The following is a 24800-nucleotide window of genomic DNA, read 5'->3' on the forward strand; positions in this document are numbered from 1 at the left end:
CGGGACAGTGGGCCTGATTCAGACCCACTCGTAAGTGTCCGCACGCTCACTCTGAGCAATGGTCGCACAACTGCGCATGCGTATGGTTCGCAATGAGCGTGCGCAAACCAGTAATTGCGGTCAGAAATCGTGCGCTCGTAAAACACAGAGGGGCTGCTATTTTGAGTGACAGAATGTGCCGTTTGTGGGTGGTAACAGGGGAAGGTGCTTGAAAACTGGGGAGTGGTTGTGCGAACGCAGGCGTGCCCAACGGTCAAAACGGCGTTTAATGGGAGTGCATAATTAGCAAAGGAGCGTCATCGATCACGTCACTTGGTTGTCTTTTATCCTGAACTGCTCGCAGTGATTGCGGGAAGTAATTCCTACCTCAAGCGCTGCGAGCAGTTCAGATGCCGTTCGATGTTCCCGATTAATCTAATAAAAACAGGAGATGACGTGATATGCGAACGGCAAAGGGGCGTCTTGAAAAAATAGCGAGCGCATTTAGCGGACGCTCGCACAGACATAGAGGCGTCCTCACACCGCAAAGAGCGAGCGCTTAATTTAAATATCCGGCCCCTTTTTGAGAGCGAGCGGCCACAAATAGCGTCCGGGTCTGAATCAGGCCCAGTATTCCTTTTGGCTCCGTATATATGTGCTTATTATTATATATGTGGTATTATTGCTGATGGTAAATGTAATGTTCCAGCTGTGGCGATCTAGGTAAGCTGAGCGATCCCGGATTTCAGGTGTATACAGTGGTATTACCTACTAGTAGCCTGGTCCGGTCCCCTCTGAAGGTTGCATTTAGTGTTGCATTTTCACTTGGTGGATTATGCCCAGGGGCATATCTATAATGGGTACAGGGTGTGTGGTGCACACGGGCCCCTGGGTCCAGGGGGGTGTCGAAGCCGGATAATTGGCTCAGATAGGATCGGTTTAAAATTATATCTGCGTGGCGCCATTTTGCAAATGGCAATGAGACGCCATTTTGCGACTGGCCACCCAGTGCCATTTTAGTGAAACACACCATTATAAGTACATACGGCGATGCTATTATTTAGCGTTGTGCGATTCCCACGCAATAGAAAGAAGTTAAAAGTCCTCACCATGTAATTACAGACAGTCACTAAAACATATAAAATGATTATCCCTGCAAAACACGTACCATAATGTACCCCACAAAACATAGTCGCACAGCGCTAACTAGCATCTTTTCCCTATTCCCCAATACTTACACACTGCACACTTACATAAAAGGTTCCCTAGTATTAAAGTGTAATATTCAAGGTTTATTCAGTAATTATTAATGTTGTGAAATAAAGATTATTTGATATCTAAGGTTTAGTACATGGTAAGCAGATCGTGTTTGGTGTTGTACTGATCCACTGTGTCTCAACAGATTTCCGGTATCATCGGTGAGAGGATCGGAACATGCGTCTGCAAACTATGGACTATAGAGAGTTAAAACATTAAAATGTACTCTGTAATGTTAGCAGCTTAGATTAGCATGCAGCGGGAAAAAGGACACAAAGGGCGGTTGGAGGCTGTTTGTGTCTATTTGAATTGACCTATGAACTATCCTGTAACAAAAGCACCTTTAAGAAGAACCAATAGAATCATGTCAAACTTGTCTATTGTATTGCCTATCCCTGCAAGAGTATACAGTATATGTGCGCTCTCTAACCCCAGTCTTGAGAATTCTTGCTGTGCTGTTGACGGAGGTTTCTAATGCTGATGCCGGTATCTGGGCCCAGAGTGCGTGCATATGTAACAATTGTACCTTGGGTCTGTATGATTTAGTTGCGCTAATTGTATTTAGATCTCAATGTGTAACCATCTGTTTTTATATTGAATAATATCTTTTTGTGCTTTGGAACCACATTCAAAGTCTGAAAGCATTTATTTATTGTGCGACTCATTACGCTGAATAGCCACAATTTTAGAAGGTATAGGAAGGAATATTGTTTAAAAGGTATAGGCAGGAATCAGTTTTAGAAGGTATAGATAGGTAGGAATCGATAGGGGCCACACCGCACACCCTGCACCCATATAGTCTTATACTTACCTGTCTGTAGTGCTGCCCTGCAGTGCTGAGACGGCACTGCAGAGCAGCAAAAATCACTGGGAAAATGGCGGCACCCATTTTCCCGATGACTCGCGCATGCGCAGTACTGCTGTCCCAGGGAAAACGGCTCAGGTGCCATTTTCGCGGAGACCCGCACATTTGCAGAAGATTCTGGCACTAAGCTATGTAATGACTATTATGGTTATATAATGAATATGATTTTACCGGCTGGTGACACCCAGCACCCCTCTCCGCTCAAGCTCAGCCCTATTATAACCAGTGTATCACAGTGAGTATGGCTGTACATCACATATCTTTCAATAAACCATACTAATGTTTAAGCAACTGGGCTGTCTGTAGTGATAGGGATTCCACTGGTGTGTACATAACTGCATACTTCCCAACTTTTAAGTCTCAAGAAGTGGAACATTTTGCATGCTACAGAGGCGTGCGCCTGAAAAGGGGTTGGAGTTTAAAGCTTGGGTAATCAGAGCGGAACCTCACAGCACCCCTGTTTATGTCACTGTGGGGGCATGCCCAGGACACTCTGAGATGCTTGGCAGCCCCCAGGCTCGCCTTACACTAGTGAATAGATGCTGTGCGCATACGCACGGCATCTATTCCTCTGCTTACCCGCTGCTCTGAGGAGCAGTGTTCTGGTAAATATTCTGTCCCTAACCCTCCCTCTAGTGCCTATCTCTAACATCCCCCAGCAACTAACCGTCAGCATTTTAAGAATGTCATCATTTTAGATGACGACATGGTGTCTGTCTACATGTTGACCAATATCAACATGATGTCGACATTATGAATGTCAACATGGTCAATGTCAGCCATATGAAATTGGATTTGTGCACCTATTATACTGATGTTTGTAATAATCTACTGATTATTAGGTAAATCAAAACCAAGCATTGCTGCAAGTTTATTCTGATGTTTGCAATAATGTACTGATTATTAGGTAAATCAAAACCAAGCATTGCTGCAAGTTTATTCTGATGTTTGCAATAATCTACTGATTATTAGAAGTCAAACAGCAGGAGACCACTCTAACTTCAAAACATCCAAAAACCAGAAAACTTGGACAATATATAAACAAGAAATGTAAATTCACAATCTCACACCTACCTCTCTGATCGTTCCTTCTCTGTCTCCTCTCATGACTCCTCTTCCCCCACTTCCACTATAACAGTAGGAGTTCCCCAAGTTTCTGTTCTTGGACCTCTCCTATTCTCCATATATACATCCTCTTTAGGTGAACTCATCAACTCTTTTGACCTCCAATATCATCTCTATGCTGATGATACTCAAATGTACCTTTCCACCCCTGACCTCTACCCCTCTCTCCTCACCTGTATCTCTAATGGCACACATCCACTAGAAGTAAGGCAAACGACTGCACGATTACAACATTCTAATCGTGCAGTCGTTTGTCAGTGTACAAACACTGAACGCTGTGCCTACACTGAACGAGCAATCGTTCAGTGTAGGTACATCAATCATCTGATAACATGTTGAACCTGATGTTATCATCAGGTTGTACAACATGTTATACCGATGATAGATGTCTAAACGACCAGCGGGAGCGCGCATCGCTGGTCGTTTTAGACATCTTTTCAAACAATTTTCAAATGATTATTGAATGATAATGATATCGTTATCGGTCAATAGCTCAATTTCATCGTCTAGTGGATGTGTGCCTTAACTGTCTCTTTGCTAACTTTTCCTGGATGTCCCAGCGCTTTCTTAAACGTAACATTTCTAAGACTGAGCTGATCATCTTCCCACCCTCTTCCATTACCTCACTTCCCACAATTTCATTATCTATTGATGGCACAACTATCTCCTCTAGCCCCAAAGTGTGCTGTCTTGGAGTTATCCTAGACTCCTCCCTCTCCTTTAAACCACATATTCAGCCCCTTTCGCAATCCTGCTGTTTCCATCTCAAAAATATTTCTAGGATTAGACCCTTCCTCACTCTGGATGCTACTAAAATTCTCATCCACTAGCTTGTCATCTTCAGATAGGACTACTGTAACCTTCTCCTATCTGGCCTCCCAGTCTCCCACCTCTCTCCACTACAATTGGTCCTCAATGCTGCTGCTTTGCTCATCTTACTCTCCAGACATTCTACATCTGCTTCTCCTCTCCTTCAAGCCCTACCCTGGCTCACATTCAGATGTCAATTCAAGGTTCTTACACTCTCCTACAAAGCCCTCACCCAATCCTCTCCCACTTACATCTCTGACCTCATCTCCCTTCACACTCCCACCCATCCACTTTGCTCAGCAAATGCATACCGCCTCCCTTTGCCAACTGATTACTTCCTCCCACTCCTGCCTCTAAGATTTTGGCCATGCTGTTCCCTACCTTTGGAACTCTCTCCCTCTCCGTATCAGACTCTCCAACTCTCTACAAGTCTTCAAACGGGCTCTCAAGACCCACTACTTATCAGTGCTTTCCGGATCTCATCCTAACCCACTTCATGTTCTTTCCTCCCTATCTACCCCTTCTGTGTCAGGCCTGTCTGCCTTCCCCTCCCCTTTAGAATGTAAGCTCTCACGAGCAGGGACCTCTTCCCTCGTGTGCTTCTCTTTACACTTTCTTCTACTCCTTACTCCCCACAAGGGCACCTAACACTTGACTGCTAACTCCCTGTTGTCAATTGTGAGTGTTTTAATCGCTATTGCAGCAATGTACAGTGCATCCAGAAAGTATTTACAACGCTTCACTTTTTTCATGTTTTGTACAACCTTATTCCAAAATGGAATAAATTAATTTTGTCCTCGAAATTCTAAACACAATACCACATAATGACAACGTGTAAAAAGTTTTTTTGTGAGATTTTAGCAAATTTAATAAAAAAAAAAAAAAAAAAAACTAAGAAATCACATTACCATAAGTATTCACAACCTTTGCTCAATACTTTGTTGATGCACCTTTGGAAGCAATTACAGCCTCAAGTCTTTTTGAATATGATGCCACAAGCTTGGCACACCTATGTTTGGGCAGTTTCGCCAATTCCTCTTTGCAGGACCTCTCAAGCTCCATCAGGTTGGATGGGAACAGTCGGTGCACAGCCATTTTCAGATCTCTCCAGAGATGTTCAATCTTTCAAGTGTGGGCTCTGGCTAGGCCACTCAAGGACATTCAAAGAGTTGTCCTGAAGCCACTCCTTTGATATCTTGGCTGTGTGCTTAGGGTAGTTGTCCTGCTGAAAGATGAACCGTCGCCCCAGTCTGAGGTCAAGATGCTCTGGAGCAGGTTTTCATCCAGGATGTCTCTGTACATTGTTGCATTCATCTTTCCCTCTATCCTGACTAGTCTCCCAGTTCCTGCCGCTGAAAAACATCCCCACAGCATGATGCTGCCACCACCATGCTTCACTATAGGGATGGTATTGGCCAGGTGATGAGTGGTGCCTGGTTTCCTCCAAACATAACGCCTGGCATTCATGCCAAAGAGTTCAATCTTTGTCTCTCATCGTCTGAGAGTCCTTCAGGTGCATTTTGGCAAACTCCAGGCAGGCTGCCATGTGCTTTTTACTAAGGAGTGACTTCCGTCTGGCCACTCTACCATACAGGCCTGATTGGTGGATTGCTGCAGAGGTGGTTGTCCTTTTGGAAGGTTCTCCTCTCTCCACAGAGGAATGCTGTAGCTCTGACAGAGTGACCACCGGGTTCTTGGTCACCTCCCTGACTAGGGCCCTTCTCCCCCGATCACTCAGTTTAGAAGACCGGCCAACTCTAGGAAGATTCCTGGTGGTTCCGAACTTCTTCCATTTATGGATGATGGAGGCCACTGTGCTCATTGGGACCTTCAAAGCAGCAGATATTTTTCTGTACCCTTCCCCAGATTTGTGCCTTGAGACAATCCTGCCTTGGAGATCTACAGACAATTCCTTGGACTTCATGCTTGGTTTGTGCTCTGACATGCACTGTCAAGTGTGGGACCTTATATAGACAGGAGTATGCCTTTCAAAATCATGTCCAATCAACTGAATTTATCACAGGTGGACTCAGATTAAGCTGTAGGAACATCTCAAGGATGATCAGTGGAAACAGGATGCACCTGAGCTCAATTTTGAGCTTCATGGCAAAGGCCGTGAATACTTATGTACATGTGATTTCTTAGTGTTTTTTTTATTATTTTATTAAATTTGCAAAAATCTCAAAAAAACTTTTTACACGTTGTCATTATGGGGTATTGTGTGTAGAATTTTGAGGACAAAAATTAATTCATTCCATTTTGGAATAAGGCTGTAACATAACAAAATGTGGAAAAAGTGAAGCGTTGTGAATACTTTCCGCATGTACTGTATATAATAGAGATGAGCTGGTTCGGATCTCAAAGATCTGAACCCACCCGAAGTTTGCAGATCCGAGTCTGATCCAAGCCGGCTTGGGTTTTCCCACCTGACCCGGATCTCAAAGTGAGGCAAAATGTCATCATCCTGCTTTCGGATTCTCGCAGGTTTTGGATTGTATAAAAGGTTCCGCGCTCGCTGCCATTTTCATTCCGGCTGTGTAGAGTGAAGAGGAAGCAAGGGGGGGTCTGTGCTCTTGTTGTCCATAGCAGCTGTGCTGTGCTGTTGCTGACTTTCTGTGCATAGGGGCTTGCTGCTGTTGTCACTTGTCATAGGGGCTGGCTGTATTCCATAGGGCAGTGATTCCCAACTACGGTCCTCAAGGCACACTAACAGTCCTGGTTTTAGTGATATCCATGATTGTGCACAGATGGTTTCATCAAAATAACTGAGGATCTAATTAAGTCACCTGTGCTCTAGTAAGGCTATCCCTAAAACCTGTACTGTTAGTGTGCCTTGAGGACCATGGTTGGGAACCCCTGCCATAGGGGCTGGCTGGCTGTTGTCCAGGGCTGTGCTGTTGTCCACTCTATGTCTATAGGAGCTGTGCTGACAGAAGAGGGGGGCTTCAGTGGCTCCTGCGTCACTGCAGTCCATAAAGGGGTGCTGCTGTGTTGTCCAGGGGGTGGTCTGTCCATCAGGGGTGCTCTCTCCCCCCCCCCCCAATGTTGAAAAAAACATCCCAAAAAAATTAATCAAAATGTTTTTTTTCTGTGTGTGTGCGCGCGCGTTAGCCGCACTTAACAACAACATAGGTGCACAGGGGTGCTTCCTGTGTCGTTTATCAAGAGGCTGCTGCCTCGTTCAGGGGTGCTCTCCCCCCCAGTGTAAAAAAAAACAAACAAAAAAATTAATCAAAGTGTTTTTTTTCTGTGTGTGTGCGCGTTAGCCGCACTTATTAACAATGTAGCTGCGCAAGGGTGCTGCCTGTGTCGTTTATCAAGGGGCTGCTGCCTTGATCAGGGGTGTTCTCCCCCCAGTGTAAAACCCCCCCCCCAAAATTAATCAAAGTGTTTTTTTTCTGTGTGTGTGTCCTCGTTAGCCGCACTTATCAACAACGTAGCTGTGCAGGGGTGCTGCCTGTGGCTGCACCAATTATCAAGTATCAACTATTCTTACTTCAACCTTTTGGCCCTTAACTAGATGAAAAAAAATCAATATTGTGAGGTGGTCAAAATTTACTGGAAACGAGTGGAAATAAATGCTAATGAGGTTAATAATACTGTAGGAACAAAACAGGCCCGTTTTTTGTGATTTTAGCTGTTGTTTTTATAAATCTTTTTTTGAGAAAAAGAATCTTTTACATACATCAATTGCTGCACATAGGTAAAATTGAGTAATCACAAAACATAGAGAGTTCAAATAGCAAGACAAACTCAATTAAGTCGTCAACATAATTTGCTGTAATCATAACAAATCTTACAGTAATATAAAAATTTTCCAAATTATAGAAGCAAAATAAAGGGGGGAAATAAGGGGGGGGGGGGGGGGAGGAGAAGGTCTGTTCACTAATATACCTTCCTGATTTTTTTACAAAAAAAAACAAAAACAAAAAAACAAAACACGGAAGGGCGGTTTTGACAAAACCAATTCAGATCCAAAACCAAAACACGGGGGTCAGCGCACATCTCTAGTATATAAGCCATATCCTGCACTGTAATGTACTGTAAGTTACTAGTTTCTTGTTCACTTAGTAGTTTATGTACTCCTAATGACACAAGTCTATGAGAATTGGCATTTGGCCCTGTCCCCTAGTTAAATATACTGCAAATAGTCTACCGCCCCTCTCATCTGTATCTCCTCTCTGGGCAACTCCCAGGTAGGAAAATAAAAGTGTTAGTTAAGTATGGTTCAACTCTGAATCAGGCCCAATCTGTATTAGGTTTGCTATTTTGGTGCATATTTTGTATAATGATCAGTGTTTGTAAGTGAATAGAGCAGAATGGACTGAAAGGAAGAGGGGGACTCAAAACCAGTATCTTACCTAGAGCCTGTGGGAACTTAGGGCCTAATTCTGTATGGATTGCTATTCTGCTTATAAGCACGCAACGCAGTTGCTAATGTCAGCGGTGACGTGTAATTGTTTGCATTCACATTGTGATCGCAGCCTGACATAAAGACGCCCACTTAACCTTAAGGTGCCTACACACTTGGTGATGTGCTCACGATCCGACAATGTGTCTGAATTCCCCTTGAACTCTCCCCAGCAGCTCCCCGGCAGTCGTGGGCACGATTTGGTGTTAAAAAACTGTCCAATGTGACAAACAATCTATCGTGCCTCCTAACTATTCCAGTGCATTGTGACTGCGGTTGGCAAATCTGCCCTATAGCATGGCAGATCTGAAGATGCGATGTACGACCAGCGGGTATGCACATCGTCATTGTGAGTGGAAACTCACGATTTGGGCATATTTTACACGATTTGTCGTCACGATTCGTCAGAATTGGGCAAATCGTGTAAAAAATTGCCAAGTCCGTATACTTTGACAACATAGAGAAACAATCGGTAACATCGGACAGTTAGGGAAGCCCAGACCTTGCTCAGGAATTGCTTACTTTTGTGCACGCTATGACGCCTCAGGCAGCATCTGGTATCGCAGTGGATAATTTATGCACGCCCCTGCAACAGCATTGAAACGCACTGGCACACCTGAGTTCGGCCGACCACCCACAAATAGCACTTCCTGTCAATCACTCTGCCATGGGACTGCGTGGTCTCTGCGATTGCAGTTCCGCTCACAAGAATTCATTCAGAGGCGCAAAATGCGAGCGCTCGCTCTGTATGAGGGCGGCAGCATCTATTTTTCGGCCCGGCCTCCTGGCCGCTCACTAGGCTGTGGGTGACCACCCACAGCTTTAGCGAGCGGCCAGGTTGATGGTCGCGATGGTCTGACTCAAAACTATCACGACCATCGGGGCTTGCGACGAGACCCTTGTGGTAGGACCTCGTCTGCCGCAAGCCCCATTGAGCTTTCAGCTCTATTAGAGCCGGAAGCTCACCACTGACATCACGAGTGATGTCAGTGGGGCCGCCCCCAAACGGCAGGCGTTCCGTCAGGAACACCTCCATTTGGCAAGCTACCCCCCCCGCCCCGCCTACAAAACGGTGCGAGCTGTCGATCACCATCGACAGCCACCCCTTTTTTAGTAAGCCTCGGAGCGAGAGAATTTCTCTCTCGCTCCGGGGCTTGCGCATACGCAGTTTGTCCGCTGCGCGTGCGCAGGGCCTCTACATCGACCCGCTTCTGAGCACATCGGCACTTGCGTGCGGGTCTGAATGAGACCCACAGTGTCTGGCTTGCACATGCGCACTGCAATGCATGCGCAGTGCGAATTAATCGACCGATTGCGTGCATATAAGCAACTGCATTCCTTGCTGAATCAGGCCCTTAATCAGGATCAGCCTGAGCACCAGTGCAATGTCTATGTTTCCCATGCATTTGTTATACTTAATAGTACCAAGCATACTGTACAGTGTTTTTACAATTAAATCTGCATTCTAAGTGGTCCAAAAGTCTCATATAACTGCTAAGCAGACTGTGCTGGTGCTTTCATAATAATAAAGGTAAAGAAATATGCAACCTACTAGACCCTATATTTTCATTCAGTGCCATCCGGTGGTAACTTCATTAAATTGCAGCTGTGTATTCATAGTGAAAAATATGTCTGGTATAAAAGGCACCATTAGTCTCTGGGATTTCAGCATCCCTGATACATTATACCTGCTGGTGTTCACTACATGTATTTTGTTAACTTTTTTAATAGCAAAAAAAAAAGTTTTCGGGGGGGGGTACCCGCAAATAATAAGTATCCCACAAATGTATCTACAGGGGACCCGCAGCAGATATCGGGTATATCTGCTGCAATCTCCCATTTTCAATTACAAAAGCTTTCTGGACAAACTTACCAAGCTTTAGAATGTGATGCATCCCGGAGCTTGGCTCTGGTAGTTACCCTGGTACCTAACGCCATCTGCAGATAGTGTTTTGCAAAAGGTACTGGGAGATGGATCCTTAGCACTCTCCAGTAGGGTCTGATTCAGATGTGGACGGTATTGCACAGAGCCGGCCCTAGACATAGGCATCCTAGGCAAATGCCTAGGGCATCTGGAATGGCCTAGAGCAGGAGTGGGCAATAAGTGGCCCTCCAGCTGTTGTTGAACTACCAATCCCAGCATGCACTGCAACATTTTTAGCATGGCTAAATAGCAAAACTGAGGCAGTGCATGCTGGGATGGGCCACTTATTGCTCATCCCTATCTTAGCGGCATCCCGCGGCTCTGCGGCTGCGCCATATTGACAGCGCTGCCAGCCGGGCATGGTGACAGCTGTCACACCGCCTGCCACTACCGCGATCAGCTCAATTGGGCAGCGTAGCGGTCAGAATGAGATTCTGCACATGTGCAGAAGCTCATTCTGGATACAAGTAAGATGGCCATAGGAGGGCATGTTGAGCATGCCCAGCCACAGCCACTCCTACCATGGGCCTTTGCAGAGCTGAGTCGTGAGTGACAACTCATGGCTCCACCTCCATTAGCCACCACCGCCCAGCACCCATCATCCAGGCATCAAGAGAAGCCACTGCAGCAGGGATGGTCCCACTCCCAGGCCTGGCTGAAGAAGAGACAGACGGTCATACTAGAGTCTGTCTCATAGGGGTCTATTTACTAAACAGTGTTAGGAGACAGAGTGAAAAGTGATAAGGTGCCAGCCAATCTGCACCTAACTGCCATCTCACAGGCTGTGTTTGAAAAATGACAGTTGGGAGCTGATTGGCTGGCACCTTATCACTTTTCACTCTGTCTCCGAACACTGCTTAGTAAATAGACCTCTAAGTATGTTAGCTCAGCTGGGAGAGGGACGGGCACTGGGCAGAGAGGTGCTGCCTGCTGGATAGATCTGCCTGAGTCTGAGAGGTGCTGCCTGGGGACCAGGTGCTGATGGGCAATGGGCAGAGAGGTGCTGCCTGCTGGATAGATCTTACTGCGTCTGGGAGGTGCTGCTGAAGGGGTATTACTGCATGCTGTAACGTGAATAAGGAAGGGACACTATGTGTAGTGTAATGTGAATAAGGTTGCACTACTATGAATGCATCATAGCGAGAGGGTCTGAATCAGGTCCAATGTACAAGTTGTGGCAGCTTGTGTTTTATATTAATTGTTTTCTAGAAATTTGGTGCAAAGCACAGTCCATTACATTTCCCCCCAGGAGTTGTGAAACTACAATTGTCCATTTTAAAGCTGTTCTTTTCTATGGTTATTATTACAGCATTTCTTTGGACTGTACCAAAAATACCATTTAGCTTTCTCCCACATTGCTTATTTATTGGTTAGTTTGTTTGCCTTAAAAGTAAAATTAACACTGTTAAAATGCAAAAAAATGTACAGTATATAGATTTAATTTTAAGTTAACTTAATAAAACGGTTAGTTAATGTAAAGTTTGGAGCAACTGGCTCTTGTCAGTCTTTGCCTGATTGACACCCTTTATATAATTATTAATGAAAACAGATTCAAAGCAAGTAAAAGCTGTTTATAACTTGTTCTCTAGTAGGCAAATGCATAAAACATCACTCAGTATTCCCTCATTATCGTCAAGCACTGTCTGATTCATATAATCAATAATAAGCAATAATGATGAAGAAAGCCAAAGCAGCGTTGTATTGTAGCAAAAGTGCAATAAAAATAGGGTGGAGTTTCGTCCCACCTGGCTGTTACTAAAGCCTGAATGGGAGCAACAGACCAGTGGAGATCCTCTGCCAAGATTCAAAATATCATCCTTTTATTTTTTTTCTGATTATGTGTAATTTTTATGTATATTATTATGCAGATCTGTATGTATGCGTTGCCATTTGGTCATTTTTTGCCCCCATACACTATTTTGCTTACAACATAAAGGGAAACAATGTACCTGTCTTACTCTGTATAGCGCTGCAAAATCTGTGGCGCCTTATAAATAAACTTTGATAATGATGAGGAAGTGCAAGTGTTGCTAAAATAATATGGAAGAAAAAACCAAGACACTTTTCACAGTCATTGCCAATCTGAGTAAAGCTGGGTACACACTTACCAATGTGTGTGATATTGGGCGGCCTGTACACATTACACCAACCGCCCGATATGTCGGGTACTGGCTACATTAACCTGCGTGGCATAGATCACTACATTGACAGATTGAGCTGCATGTACGGCAGATCTGTCAATGTGATGAACAACTGTGGGAGTGCACATGGGCCGACATAGTGCGTACACACACACTGATCGATGTCGGCGATATGTCTGCCGAATCAGTCGACATTGCCTAATGTGTACTCACCTTTAGGCTTACTCAGAATGAGCAACGACCTGCTCAGCCGAGGCTAGGAAAGCTTGCTGCATCCACCAACACAGACCCTGGCTTTGTCTTTTCCAGAAAACGGGGACGACATGCCACTATATTCCGGGAACGATGACCAGGCAAGCCCCCACTACGCCCCATAATGCTTGGGGTGGTCTGCAAGAGAGATCACAGACCCGTTCTGTGCATGCACAGAAAGTGTCCTGTGCAGACGCAGACCCTCTCAACATTGGAGATGTACGTTAATCATCGAATTAACGTACATCTCTGAATCAGGCCCGCTGCCCATTGATTATAATATTGTCTTTTACTTTTTTTTTTCCTTCGCTTCTTCCTTCCAAACATTCCCTAAACAGTTCAGCCTTCACTTCATACTTCAGTTGTGATACCTCACTAGGTAAGTCTGGGCTCGGTCTGGTGCTGGGTCACTCCAGTGGAGTCTCAACCTTGGACAGTGCTAAATGTTTACTTTACAGAGAGGTGAGAGTTTCCCTTTCCTGTGGACAGTAAACTGACAAAACCAGAATCTGGTTGGTTGCAATGGGCCAGAGCCGGCTTGAGGCATGTTCGACCAGTGCTGACGAACAGGGGCGCCACTCCATAGAGGGCGCACCCCTCCCAACATCCCGATTTCAGCGTGACAGCACTGTCTTGCTGTTCCACCCATGGGCCGAAGTGTCCCGCAGGTGGTCTTGTCGGGAGGTTGGGCACCCCCACCGCCGGCAGTGCCGGACCCCAGAGTAGCTGAATGGCTGCTGTGCGCATGTGCGCAGCATCCATTCAGTGCCGGGAGAGGGCTGGGGGAAGACCAGCTAGTGACGGAGTGCTGGGCTCACCCCAGCCTGACATTACACGGGAGGCATGCCATTCGGGAACGCACTTAAATAATGTAATTTAGGGGGATGTGGCCTATGGTAATTAGACAACGCACCCATTAATGGTCGCACTCCAGCCTGACGTTACACGGGAGGCATGCCATACAGGCACGCCCCCAAATAGCATCATTAGTGGTTGTGGCTTATGATAATTAGACCACGCCTCCCTTTTCGGTCATGCGTGGTGGGGCACTTAATACTGATCTTACACAGGCCGTGGCTACCCCTAAATGCCTTTTATTTTATCAAATGTCTGGTGTTTTATAGATTGTTTTATGTGAAATTTTATCCATAATAAATGGTAATACACTATAGTGGATCTTCTTCTATGTTCCATGTTTCCACATTTGTCGTAAGGGAAATCTGAAGACTGATCCACGATCAATAACCTGGGAATTTTATTATACCCTCCTTCATTATGGACTTTTTAATATGAACTATTTCTTTACATTTTTTATTGGACTATTTTTATTAATAATTTATTTTCACTACCCTAGTTTTTTGTGCTGGTGTGTCTTTTTCTTCCATTGTATATACCCCTGGAGCCAGCCCTGCTATGGGCAACATCTCCACTTCTAAAAACCTGCACTTTAGAAAATATACCCATAGGTGCCTTGAATTACACTTTTTCTCTAACATTTGAATATTACATTGCCTATCAACATCAATACAAGTTATAAGATCCATAAAAATTCAATCTGACAATTTATTTACGTTAAGTTGTGCTTACTCTCACTAGAAATATGTCAATATATATACGTTGCAGCTGTGCTGGTGCACTTTCTTTCCATCTCTCGAGTGATTACAGTTGTGTCATACACCTCCTGCTGCATTTGCATGTTTGCAACAATGGCATTGCAGAGCTTCTTGTGTGCAGCTTTGCAATTCCATCCTAAGCTGAATCACCCCCTAAGTTCGGAGTACTGGAAACTGCTATGTTAATGTTCACCAATTTATTCATTGTACATGCACTCTGTAGTGTAGACATATTGAATACTAACTGGGATACCCGGCATTGCCCTGGTTGAAGAACGGACCTTGAAGGACATCTGCAGACTTAATTTTTTACATTGTCTTCGTCTGTAACCCCATTCTATTGATCTATTAACATCTGCTTGTACTTCTTCTGAGGTCTCCACATGTCTTGCCTCTCTTTTACTTCTAGCAGCTAAGGAGCTGCGACCCAGACTGGATCATTTTTTTGATGGAAATTCTGAAACTTAGGGGTATATTTACTAAAGTGAGAGTTTTTAGAAGTGGAGATGTTACCCATAGCAACCAATCAGATTCTAGCTATTATCTTCTAGAAGGTGCTAGATAAATGTTAAGTAGAATCTGATTGGTTGCTATGGGCAACATCTCCACTTCTAAAAACTCTCACTTTAGTAAATATACTGTACCCCTTTAGTCTTTAGTTGTGCTTTAACAGTGAATGGTCTTAAAAAGGAACACACTTTTAAAGACTGAGATGTGATGAGGTATACTAAAGGGGGAAAGCATTGACAGGGAACACAGAAGTCTTTCTCACCTGGATAACAATGCAATTTAGGAGTAAATGACTGTGGATGCAGGTGTATTCTCTGATTTGTTGGAATGGGGTATATCAGGAGCAGAGTGACTAAGAGGGCAGAAATCAGTATAGCTTCCCAAATCACTGCGGTTTCAGAAATCACTGCAGAACAGAATTCGTTGCTGAGCAGAAATTTCTGCAGACCAAAATAGGAGACCATGGATATGAAAATGTACTTGAAGGAAATTAGTAACTGTCAGTGCAGGTGCAGTGTGACAGTCAATCCTCTGACTCATTGCTCTTCTGTTGGAGCTCTGCCTGCCCCCCAACTGGTACATATCAGCCTGTGTCTTCACATCAGTGCAATTTTAGGCACTGGAAGATATCCTGAGCGTACTTGCTTAAAAAACTTTAAATCAGAGAGTTTACGGCCTACTTGATGGGCACCATGTAGACCTCCATGACCTAACTTAAAACATAGCCAAAAACCTAATCCCAGTCAAACTACACCACCATGCCAAATTTGGTGGAGCTAGGCACAAAACTGGCTGTGCAAAAAAGGGCACACACACACTTTCTCGCTTATTATAAAGATAAACAGCGTTATTATTTATTAGTTAATTCTTCTGCTTACCCTGACTGAACTGACCCCGCCTCTCTTCTCTGTCCTTAATCAACAGGTAAACGACTACAGGTCCCAGCATATTCTGCTGCATTGTATTTGTATGTCCCAGCCTCAGCTGTACTAGTTAATTGAATCTGACTGCAGAGTATTCCATCTCCTGTGCCTGCTTTATTTTACTTATAGGTAACTAGCTTATTCTTTACTGAATACTTATGCTATTGTTTCTAATGCCTTATGATTTGTACTAGTTAAATTATTATAAGGATTCTCTCAGTCTATTGACTGTAGTGAAGGTCTGATTTGTTACTAGTCCTAGAAGTTTGGTATGTGTTCCTTGTTGACTTTAGCCATTGTTATTGCTAGCTTTCTTGTGGAGGGCCAATGGGTGGTTTGTATTAATTAGTGTCCAAACTTGCCTGCTTCTCAATATAATGGTGCATACACACGATCAGATTTTTTCTTCAGATATGGACGATAACGATTTAAAAATCGTTCAGTCGTTCATATCTGAAGGAAAATCGTTCATATCTGACATGCCTGAACGATGGACGATCAACGATGCGCGTTCCCGTTTGTCAGATAACGATATCTGACATCTGATGGGTTTGCAGTCAGACTTGGACGATTCCATTCATTTTAATGCAGTCAAAAATCGTTCAATCGTTCAATCGTTCAAAACTTTGGTCAAATCGTCCAAATCGTTCAAATCGTTTAATCGTTCAGTCGTTCATCTGACAAGTCTGACAAATCTGACCGTGTGTACGCTCCATTAAGTGTGTGTTTCTAGCTGGATAGCTAGCTGGATGGTGCAGATTTTTTTAAGTGCATTAACTGTAGCGTTAGACCAGCGTTAAACCAAAGGAAAACAGAAGGAAGAAACTATAAGACCCAACAAAGAACAAACCTCAACGGTCTAAAGAATCAGGACTGTAATCCAGGATTCCCTGTTCAATCCAGACAGGAAAACAACAGTTCTATTGCTATTATTAATGCTGGCTTTCTGATACTCTCATACATCTCAATGCTTATTGTCCTTGTCCCCATGTCAGTTTTTTTTTCCTCTGTGAAACACTGGCCCTGATTCAGAGCCGGGCGCTTTGACAGAGCGCTCGCTCTGAATCAGGGCCGTCCCTCTTACTGTTTGGAGCGGCCTCCTGGCCACTCGCATAGCTGTGGGTGACAACCCACAGCTATAGCGAGCGGCCAAAATGATGGTCGCGATGGTCAAGACCATCGGGACCATCGGGCTTGTGACGAGACCCTTGCGGTAGGGTCTCGCTGCCACAAGCCTTGGAGTGCTTTTGGCTCTATTAGAGCCAAAAGCACTCCCACTGACATCACTAGTGATGTCAGTGGGGCCGGCCCCAGACGGTAGGCATTCCCATGGGAATGCCTCCGTCTGGGCAGCCACGCCCCTGGCACGCCCACCAAAGGGGGTGTGCTGTCAGTCACCATCGACCGCACGCCCCCTTTGGTGCGAGACCCATATCGACGGCTTGGCTGTCGTTATTCGGGTCTCGCGCACGACGGAGCCGCCTCCGTCGTGCGCATGCGCACTTGGGCAACATCGACCCGCTTGCGAGCGCTCAGAGCTCGCGAGCGGGTCTGAATTAGGCCCACTGTCCTTTATCTTAGCTCTCTTGCCTAGCCTCACATCCTCTATCTGCTTAAAATCTGTGTTATTCAAATTCTGCACACATTACATCCACACTTTTAATCCTCTCAATAACAAACGTGTTTATCAACATACATATTTACCATCACTGTTCTTTCACTTGCATTTCTACAAATCTCTTGCACTCGTATTTCAATTACATTTCTAAAAATCATTCCTCTTGTTTAATTCTAAAACACCATGACAAAGTTTTCTTTAACTCTCTCCTTCAATCAGTCTCTACCTTATTCTCTGTTCTGCCCCCTGCTTCCACCTTTATCCTTTCCCCCTTATCTCTTCCACCTCCTCCTCCCCTTCTCCCCCCTCCTCTGTCTGCCTACTCTTCCCTCCTCTCCCACTACTCCACTTTCTTCCTGTTCTACCCCCCCTCTGTCCTACTATCTTGCCACCAAACCCTTCTCCTACACTCCTCTCCCTGTCACTTCACCCCACTGCCATCCATATCTCCCCCCCTGCCCACCTCCTACAGGTTCCCTTTCTAGCTCAGGTGACCGCACCATCACAAATTTATCTTAACTCCACGTTACAGCAACCCAGATAATCTTATTCACATCTCCCCCACAAACACTGTCTCTCTATCCTGTGCCCTCTGGAATGCCAGGTCAGTCTGTAATAAACTGTTACCCACTCATGACCTTTTCATCTCCAACTCCCTGAATCTCCTAGCCATTACTGAAACCTGGATCTCACCCTCTGACACCACTTCTCCTGCTGCTCTATCCACTGGGGGCCTCACCTCCCACACACCCCGGCCTGGGGGTCGCCATGGTGGTGGTGTTGGGGTCCTTCTATCCACCAATTATTCCTACCAGCTAATACCCTCTGAACCATCCCTTACATTCCCAACATTTGAGGTTCATGCTATACGCCTCTTCCAACCAGTAAACATCAGAGTAGCTGTCATTTACCATCCCCCTGGCTCGCCCTCCAAATTCCTTGACAACTTTGCTTCCTGGCTTCCTCACTTTCTCTCCTCAGATCTTCCCTCCATTATCCTATGTGATTTTAATATTCCTATTGACATTCCCACAGAACCCTCTGCAGCTAAACTCCTTACCCTCACCTCTTCATTTGGGCTCGCCCAATGGACCTCATCACCCTCCCATGTGAGTGGGCACTCACTTGATTTGGTCTTTACTCACCGTTGTGATATTTCTGATTACTCCAATTCCCCATTCCCCCTCTCTGATCATAACCTTCTCTCTTTTAACCTATCCCTCTCTCCTTCTCCTCCTTTACCTCCTAAGGCCACCATTACTAAGCGGAACATTGACGTTATTGACACTGTTGCTTTTTCCTCCTTGCTAGACTCTCTTCTCTCCCCTATCCTTTCTCTCTCCTGTCCTGAACAAGCTACTTCCCTGTACAATTCCTCCCTTACTTCTGCTCTTGACTCTGTTGCTTCGGCAACAACTACTCACCCTCGCAGGTCCACAACCCTGGCATTCCAAATGCACCAGGTACCTGCAAAAGTGTTCAAGAATTGCCGAGCGTCAGTGGAGAAAATCACGCTCTAAGGCTGACTTCCTCCATTTCAAATTTATTCTCTCATCCTACAGTGCTGCCCTGTCCCTCTCCAAACAAACATATTTCAAGAACTTCATCTCCTCCCAGTCCTGAAACCCCTGGCGTCTCTTTGCCACTTTCAACTCCCTCCTCTGCCCTTCCCCTCCTCAGCTCCCTCCTCGCCCTTGAGGTAAAATAGTCTTTTCTTTACACTTAAACTCTGTGGTGTAGTTTTACTTAAATATAAATGCTGAATCTGCAATACGAACATTCTTTATTTACACTTAAGCTCTGCAATGTAGAATTACTAAACAGTAAAGCTGCATCTGAGGTAAAAGTGCGTTTTTTTTACACATACTGTAGGGTCCCATTTAACAAAGATCCTTATTTCCAGTGACCTATTTAGTTTAGCATTGCAGTGATACTAACCTATATGCCATAGTTATTTAACATTACTTATCCCTCAGGCGATGTCATCATTCTCATAGGAATCCTCCTCGCTATTGCTGGCAGCCTATCGCTGCCAGTGACAGCCAGTTGTGTTATGCGCATGTGCGATGGCCAGTCTGTGCATGCATATTACACTTTCACCCAGTGGCATAGTTGCCTACCTTGAAATATCTCTTCCCGGGAGAAGCCCGGGTAAGAGAAGCAGGAGGGTGGTGACGGGGGTGGGGCCTGATGAGTTGCATCATTAAGCCCCGCCCCCTTGCGGTAAAATTGCTGCGATTGGCTATAATTTACATAGGGGGTGGGCCAAATGACGTAATTCATGCAGAAACACGTCATTAAGCCCCCGCCCCCTTCACGGAGACCCGCAATCGGCGCTGGAATTCTCCTCATTGTGCCCACTTCACTAGAAAGTGGGCAGAATGCGGGAGAAATGTCTACCCTTCCGGGGGTGCGGGGGGTTACCTGAAAAATCGGGAGCCTCTCGCAAAAACCGGGAGGGTAGGCATGTATGCCCAGTGGGCACTTGGCAATGCCTAGAAGGCATCTCTAAAACTCCAAAGGCTGTTGCTGGCTCCCATTTGGCGGCAATGGGGACCTTACTGGTATTGCCATCTATAGATGGAGTAATCTATAAAGTGACAAACAGCAACGTTAAACTTACCGCTATTTGATAAATACTGATAGGAGGACATAACCCCTTTAGCAAGTTATTTTCTAAAGTTTTCTCTTTTCTTTTTACTCATTGTATGGCTCCCATCTTTTCCATTGCAGATGTGTTTGCATCCCGATCTGAATGTCTTCCCACCACTGAGTCTCTACAGTTCAGTTTGAACATTGATCACAGAATTTTGTTGAATTATGTCCAATTTAATCGCTACGACATCTTGAAAAGTCACTTGTGTCAGCTTGGCCTTTGGATGTTTTCTATATAGTTGAACTGGATAGTTATGAGGGTTTAGTATTCGGACTCGTGCTCTTCTGCCGGAAACTTTTACGAGCCACGACAAAGGAGCTGTGTCCATCTTTGTTATAGTATTTGATAATAACTTCACTAGGTCCGATTCTTGCCTTGCATCAGGCAATGGTCTCTGAGTTTTTGCCCAGAATTACCGGTTTGCGATCCATTACTCTTGCTTTGTTCACCTCTCCATTTGCATTAGCAAATCTTTGCTGTACTTGGAGGAGTCGTATAGCCTGCTGTAAGAGTCTTTTGTCCACCGGGGCAATCACTTGTAGTTTCCCTTTCAAAGCAGCTATCCGCTCTTCAGGGCAGTTTGTAGGGCATTCATTCCTATTATCACAGGACGTACATAGTAATAATACAATCTTGCTTTAAAAGTTCAGCTTGCCCTATTTTCACATCTGCCTTCCAGTAGCCCTTACAAGTTTTTTGCAATCCATTACTTGCCAACAAGTTCAGCCAAGAAGCAGGTACATGTACTACCTCTCCTTCATCCCAATGCTGAAGAAATTCACTTAATCATATTCTGTCCAATTGTTTGCTGTGGTATCTGGTTGATTGGTCAACCTTCAAAAGGTCGACATGGTCATTAGGTCGACAAACATTCTGTAGACATGTATTTTGGTCAACAGGGTTAAATGGTCGGCACATTAAAAAGGTCATCATTTAACATGTTTTATCATGATTGTTAGGGTTAGGGTAAAATAACGAAAAAAAAGTGTTGACATGGGTCGACATGTTAAATATCGACCTTTTCAATGTGTTGACCATTTAAACTGTCGACCTAATTATATGTCCATAAAATGATGGTCGATCTATTGACTGTCAACATTCAAAACCAGGTGACCTTTTGGGGTTGACCTTCTGAATGTTGTAAATATAAATAGAATATTTGGGAATATACGGTGTGATAGAGACATGATATCAATAGTACAGTTGCACCATATATACTGTACCTACTGTGACAAGAATCAGGATATGGTTTACAGGATATGGCAGTTTTACAGGCAAGATGTCATACAAAGTCTTCCAATCCAGCAACATTTCTTCAGTGGGCTCGCAGGTACAGGAACCCTAACACTAGTCACCCCCGAGCCTATAAACTGGGCAACTATTTCAGGCTCAGTTTCCCCAGTGTCTCTGCAGTTCTTAAACCAGCTTTACACAGGTGTCTGTAATCAGGCCCGCCAAGAGCCGTGGCGGGCCCCGGTAAAAGGGGGCGTGGCCTAATCGCGGGAGGCGTGGCCACGCCCCCTTGCCGGGAAAAAAAAAAAGATTTGCAGCGCCGCTGGGGAGAGGGGGCACTCTGAGCCCCCTCAGCCCAGCGCAAAGCCAGGGGGCGCGCGATCAGTGTGATCGCTCCCCCGCACAGGCATAGGAGACTGCTGTGGTTTGATGGTGTTTTGCATCGGTTTCTAAATGACAGCTCTGTTCTATTCTATTCTAAAATTTGTTTTGACAGCAGTTTTGCAACGGTTTTGGCCTTAGTAAATCTGCAGATAGCAAAACCGCCACCACACCGCCGGGGTTTAGAACCCGCCGCTTAGTAAATTTTGCCCCACATCTCCAAAGTAAGCAGTACCAAACCAGCACTGACCTGCTGAATTACGATATTCCTGACCGTGCTGAATTATAATATTCCTGAGTTTGTAAATTGTAGAAAATAGTAGTGTTGTCTTTGCTGCTTGTGGATCAGTTTTTATTTAAACCCCTTATTCACATTATGCCACACATTAGTAGTGCCCCTTATACACATAATGCCACAGTAGAAGTGCCCTGTATACACATAATTCCACAGTGGTAGTGCCCCTGATACACATAATGCCACACAGTTGTGCCCCTTATACACAATGCCCACAGTAGTGCCCCTTATACACAATGCCCACAGTATTGCCTCTTTTACACATAATGCCCACAGTTGTAGTGCCCCTTATACACAATGCCCACAGCATCTCATCGCCTTTACATAAGTAGGAACTGCTGCTGTGCAATGCTTTTTACTTTTTTATCTCCCATAAGCATAAAAGACTACTTATAATAGGTTATTATACATTGGCTTAGTAATACATACCAGCTAAGGGCCATATTCAATTAGACGCCGAGATCCGCGAAAAAGTATCGCTCATTGAGTCTTTTCGCCTGTCGGAAACTTATCTCTGTATTCAATTCCAAATACTTTTCGCGTACACGGAAAGTCATTGCAATGTAATAGGGGAAAAAGATTCGCCTCTGAATAGGTGGAGAAAAGAAGTGCAATTTTTTATTTTGGGGTGCAAAGGTGGAGAAACCACTCAGAACCCATGGGACAGCCCCCAAAGGACAACTGCATCAAAACATTTCTTAAAAAAACTTAAGAACACCCCAAAAAAGTACTTTCATTTTGGGGGCAAAAAAGTACAAAGTGGGGAGCAAATTCAAAAACTAGCGAAATAAGGTTCAGGGGGTGCTCTAAGAAGGGGGCAAGTGTTTTTGGGAATGCAGGTACTTTTATAATGGAGGAATTTCACTTTTATTAAAACTTCACTTTAGAGACCTTAAAAGATTCTTGCACCCATTTTCATGTACCCCAAATTTGCCAGGACTACTTATTTTCTCCAAAACATACTGCTTTATGCTATTCTTCACCACTTGTTAGGACTAATTGGGCACTACTACTTTGATCCCCAATGTTTCTGCTTCTTTTTGGGGGGTTCAGGCTGATTTCCCCCATTCTGACACCACTTTCCGTCTGTTCTGACTTTGCGTGTCGCCGTTTTCGCGTCTTTTGGAACTGAATACGGCAAATAGCGGGGACGTGCACGATAAGTTTCCGCGGCCAAAAGACGCAATGTAGGTGCAAAGTCCGGCAGACGGAACTTTATCGTGGTGGTGAAACTGATTGAATACTGCCCTAATGGCGCACATCCACTTGCCGATTTCTATGAGCGATTGAACGATAATGATATCGTTATCGTCCAATCGTTTATGAATCGTGCACATTAATGTTGGAAACGACTAGCGATGTGCGCTCCTGCTGGTCGTTTCCGACAATCATCGGCCGAACATGCTGGTCAACCTGACGATAACGTCAGGTTGAGCATGTTAGGGGATGATTGATGTGCCTACACTGAACGACTGAACGTTTAGTGTAGGCACAGCACAGACAATGAAACAACTGCACAATTACAATATCGTAATCGTGCAGTAGTTTCAAAGTCTGCTAGTGGATGTGCCCCTTAAGTGTTTTCAAAGACTTTTATACAGTGGTATCTTAATAGACCATTATACCATATAGAATATTCAGTACTTTTACATACTGTATGTGTATATTGTGTATTTGTTATTTATTATATTAAGAATTTTAATACAAAGTGATGTCTTGATCATTATGTCTGTCATGCCAAGATTGTTTTTGTTTTAATTGTATACAATTATAGCAACACCATCTTTGTATATTTAAGTAGTGACTATTTGTCTTTTTTTTGTGCTTACACAGGGTCACAGGTGGGTGCAGCTAGAAGCAATTGATTTCTATATTATTAGTGCTCTGCCTTGTTTACTCTGGTTGATTAATTATTAAACATACGTTACATTATACTGCCAACCCAAGGCTATAGGCCCCCATGCATCAGCAATCGATTGTGGCAATTCTGCAATTTGCAATCAATTGTGTATAAAACTCTGCAATGTATGGGCTTCACAGATCACAGATTGCAACCAAAAAGTGATTGGAATTGTTAAATCAGATTGTCCAACATGTTGGATTTCACAGATGGATTGGGGCTGTAGATTGCTAGTGTATGGCCATGATCAGCCGATTTGCAGACCGTAAAGGCCCCCATACATCAGCAATCTGAAAACCACAATTGAACAATTTGAAGATTTATTGCACGATCTTAGGATTTCCCAATCGAGCAATCTGCGCCCATACATTACAGATCTTTTTCAGTGATTTGCAGATCGATTGCAGAAAACACAGATCGGACAATCATGAAAGGCCCATCAATTTACTGGTAACGGTCTGCAAATCTGCTGATCATGGCCATACAATAGCAATCTACAGCCCCAATCGATCTGTGAAATCCAACATGTTGGACAATCAGATTTAACAATTCCAATCACTTGTTGGTTGCAATCTGTGATCTGTGAAGCCCATATATTGCAGATTTTTATACACAATCGATTGCAAATTGCAGAATTGCCACAATCGATTGCTGATGTATGGGTGCCTTTACTAGTAAAATGATGGGTCTTTTAAGATTGGCAGATCTGTGTTTGCTGCAATCGATCTTCAAATCACTGAAAAAGATCTGTAATGTATGGGCGCAGATTGCTAGATTGGGAAATCCTAAAATCAAGCAATAAATCTTCAAATTGTTCAATTGTGGTTTTCAGATTGCTGATGTATGGGGGGGTCTTATGGTGTATTCAATTCAGTTGATTGCTGTTATCAGTCTGGGACATTATCAT

The 24800-nt window shown here is 44.4% G+C and overlaps 1 protein-coding gene across 2 annotated transcripts in view; it reads left to right on the forward strand.

Moving 5' to 3' along the window:
• Positions 1-24800, forward strand: part of ARL13A (ARF like GTPase 13A) — a 127650-nt gene that overhangs the window by 29901 nt on the left and 72949 nt on the right. The window contains exon 1 of one of the 2 annotated variants that reach the window (XM_088467386.1): positions 15872-15939. The exons of the other annotated variant lie outside the window; for it this stretch is intronic. The gene's annotated coding sequence lies outside the window, so the exon portion shown is untranslated. Of the gene's footprint in view, positions 1-15871; positions 15940-24800 lie in introns of those variants that run through there. 2 annotated transcript variants of the gene reach the window in all.

Source organism: Taudactylus pleione, unplaced genomic scaffold (assembly GCF_031769625.1).
Source record: "Taudactylus pleione unplaced genomic scaffold, aTauple2 ptg000009l, whole genome shotgun sequence".
Lineage (NCBI taxonomy): Eukaryota > Metazoa > Chordata > Amphibia > Anura > Myobatrachidae > Taudactylus > Taudactylus pleione.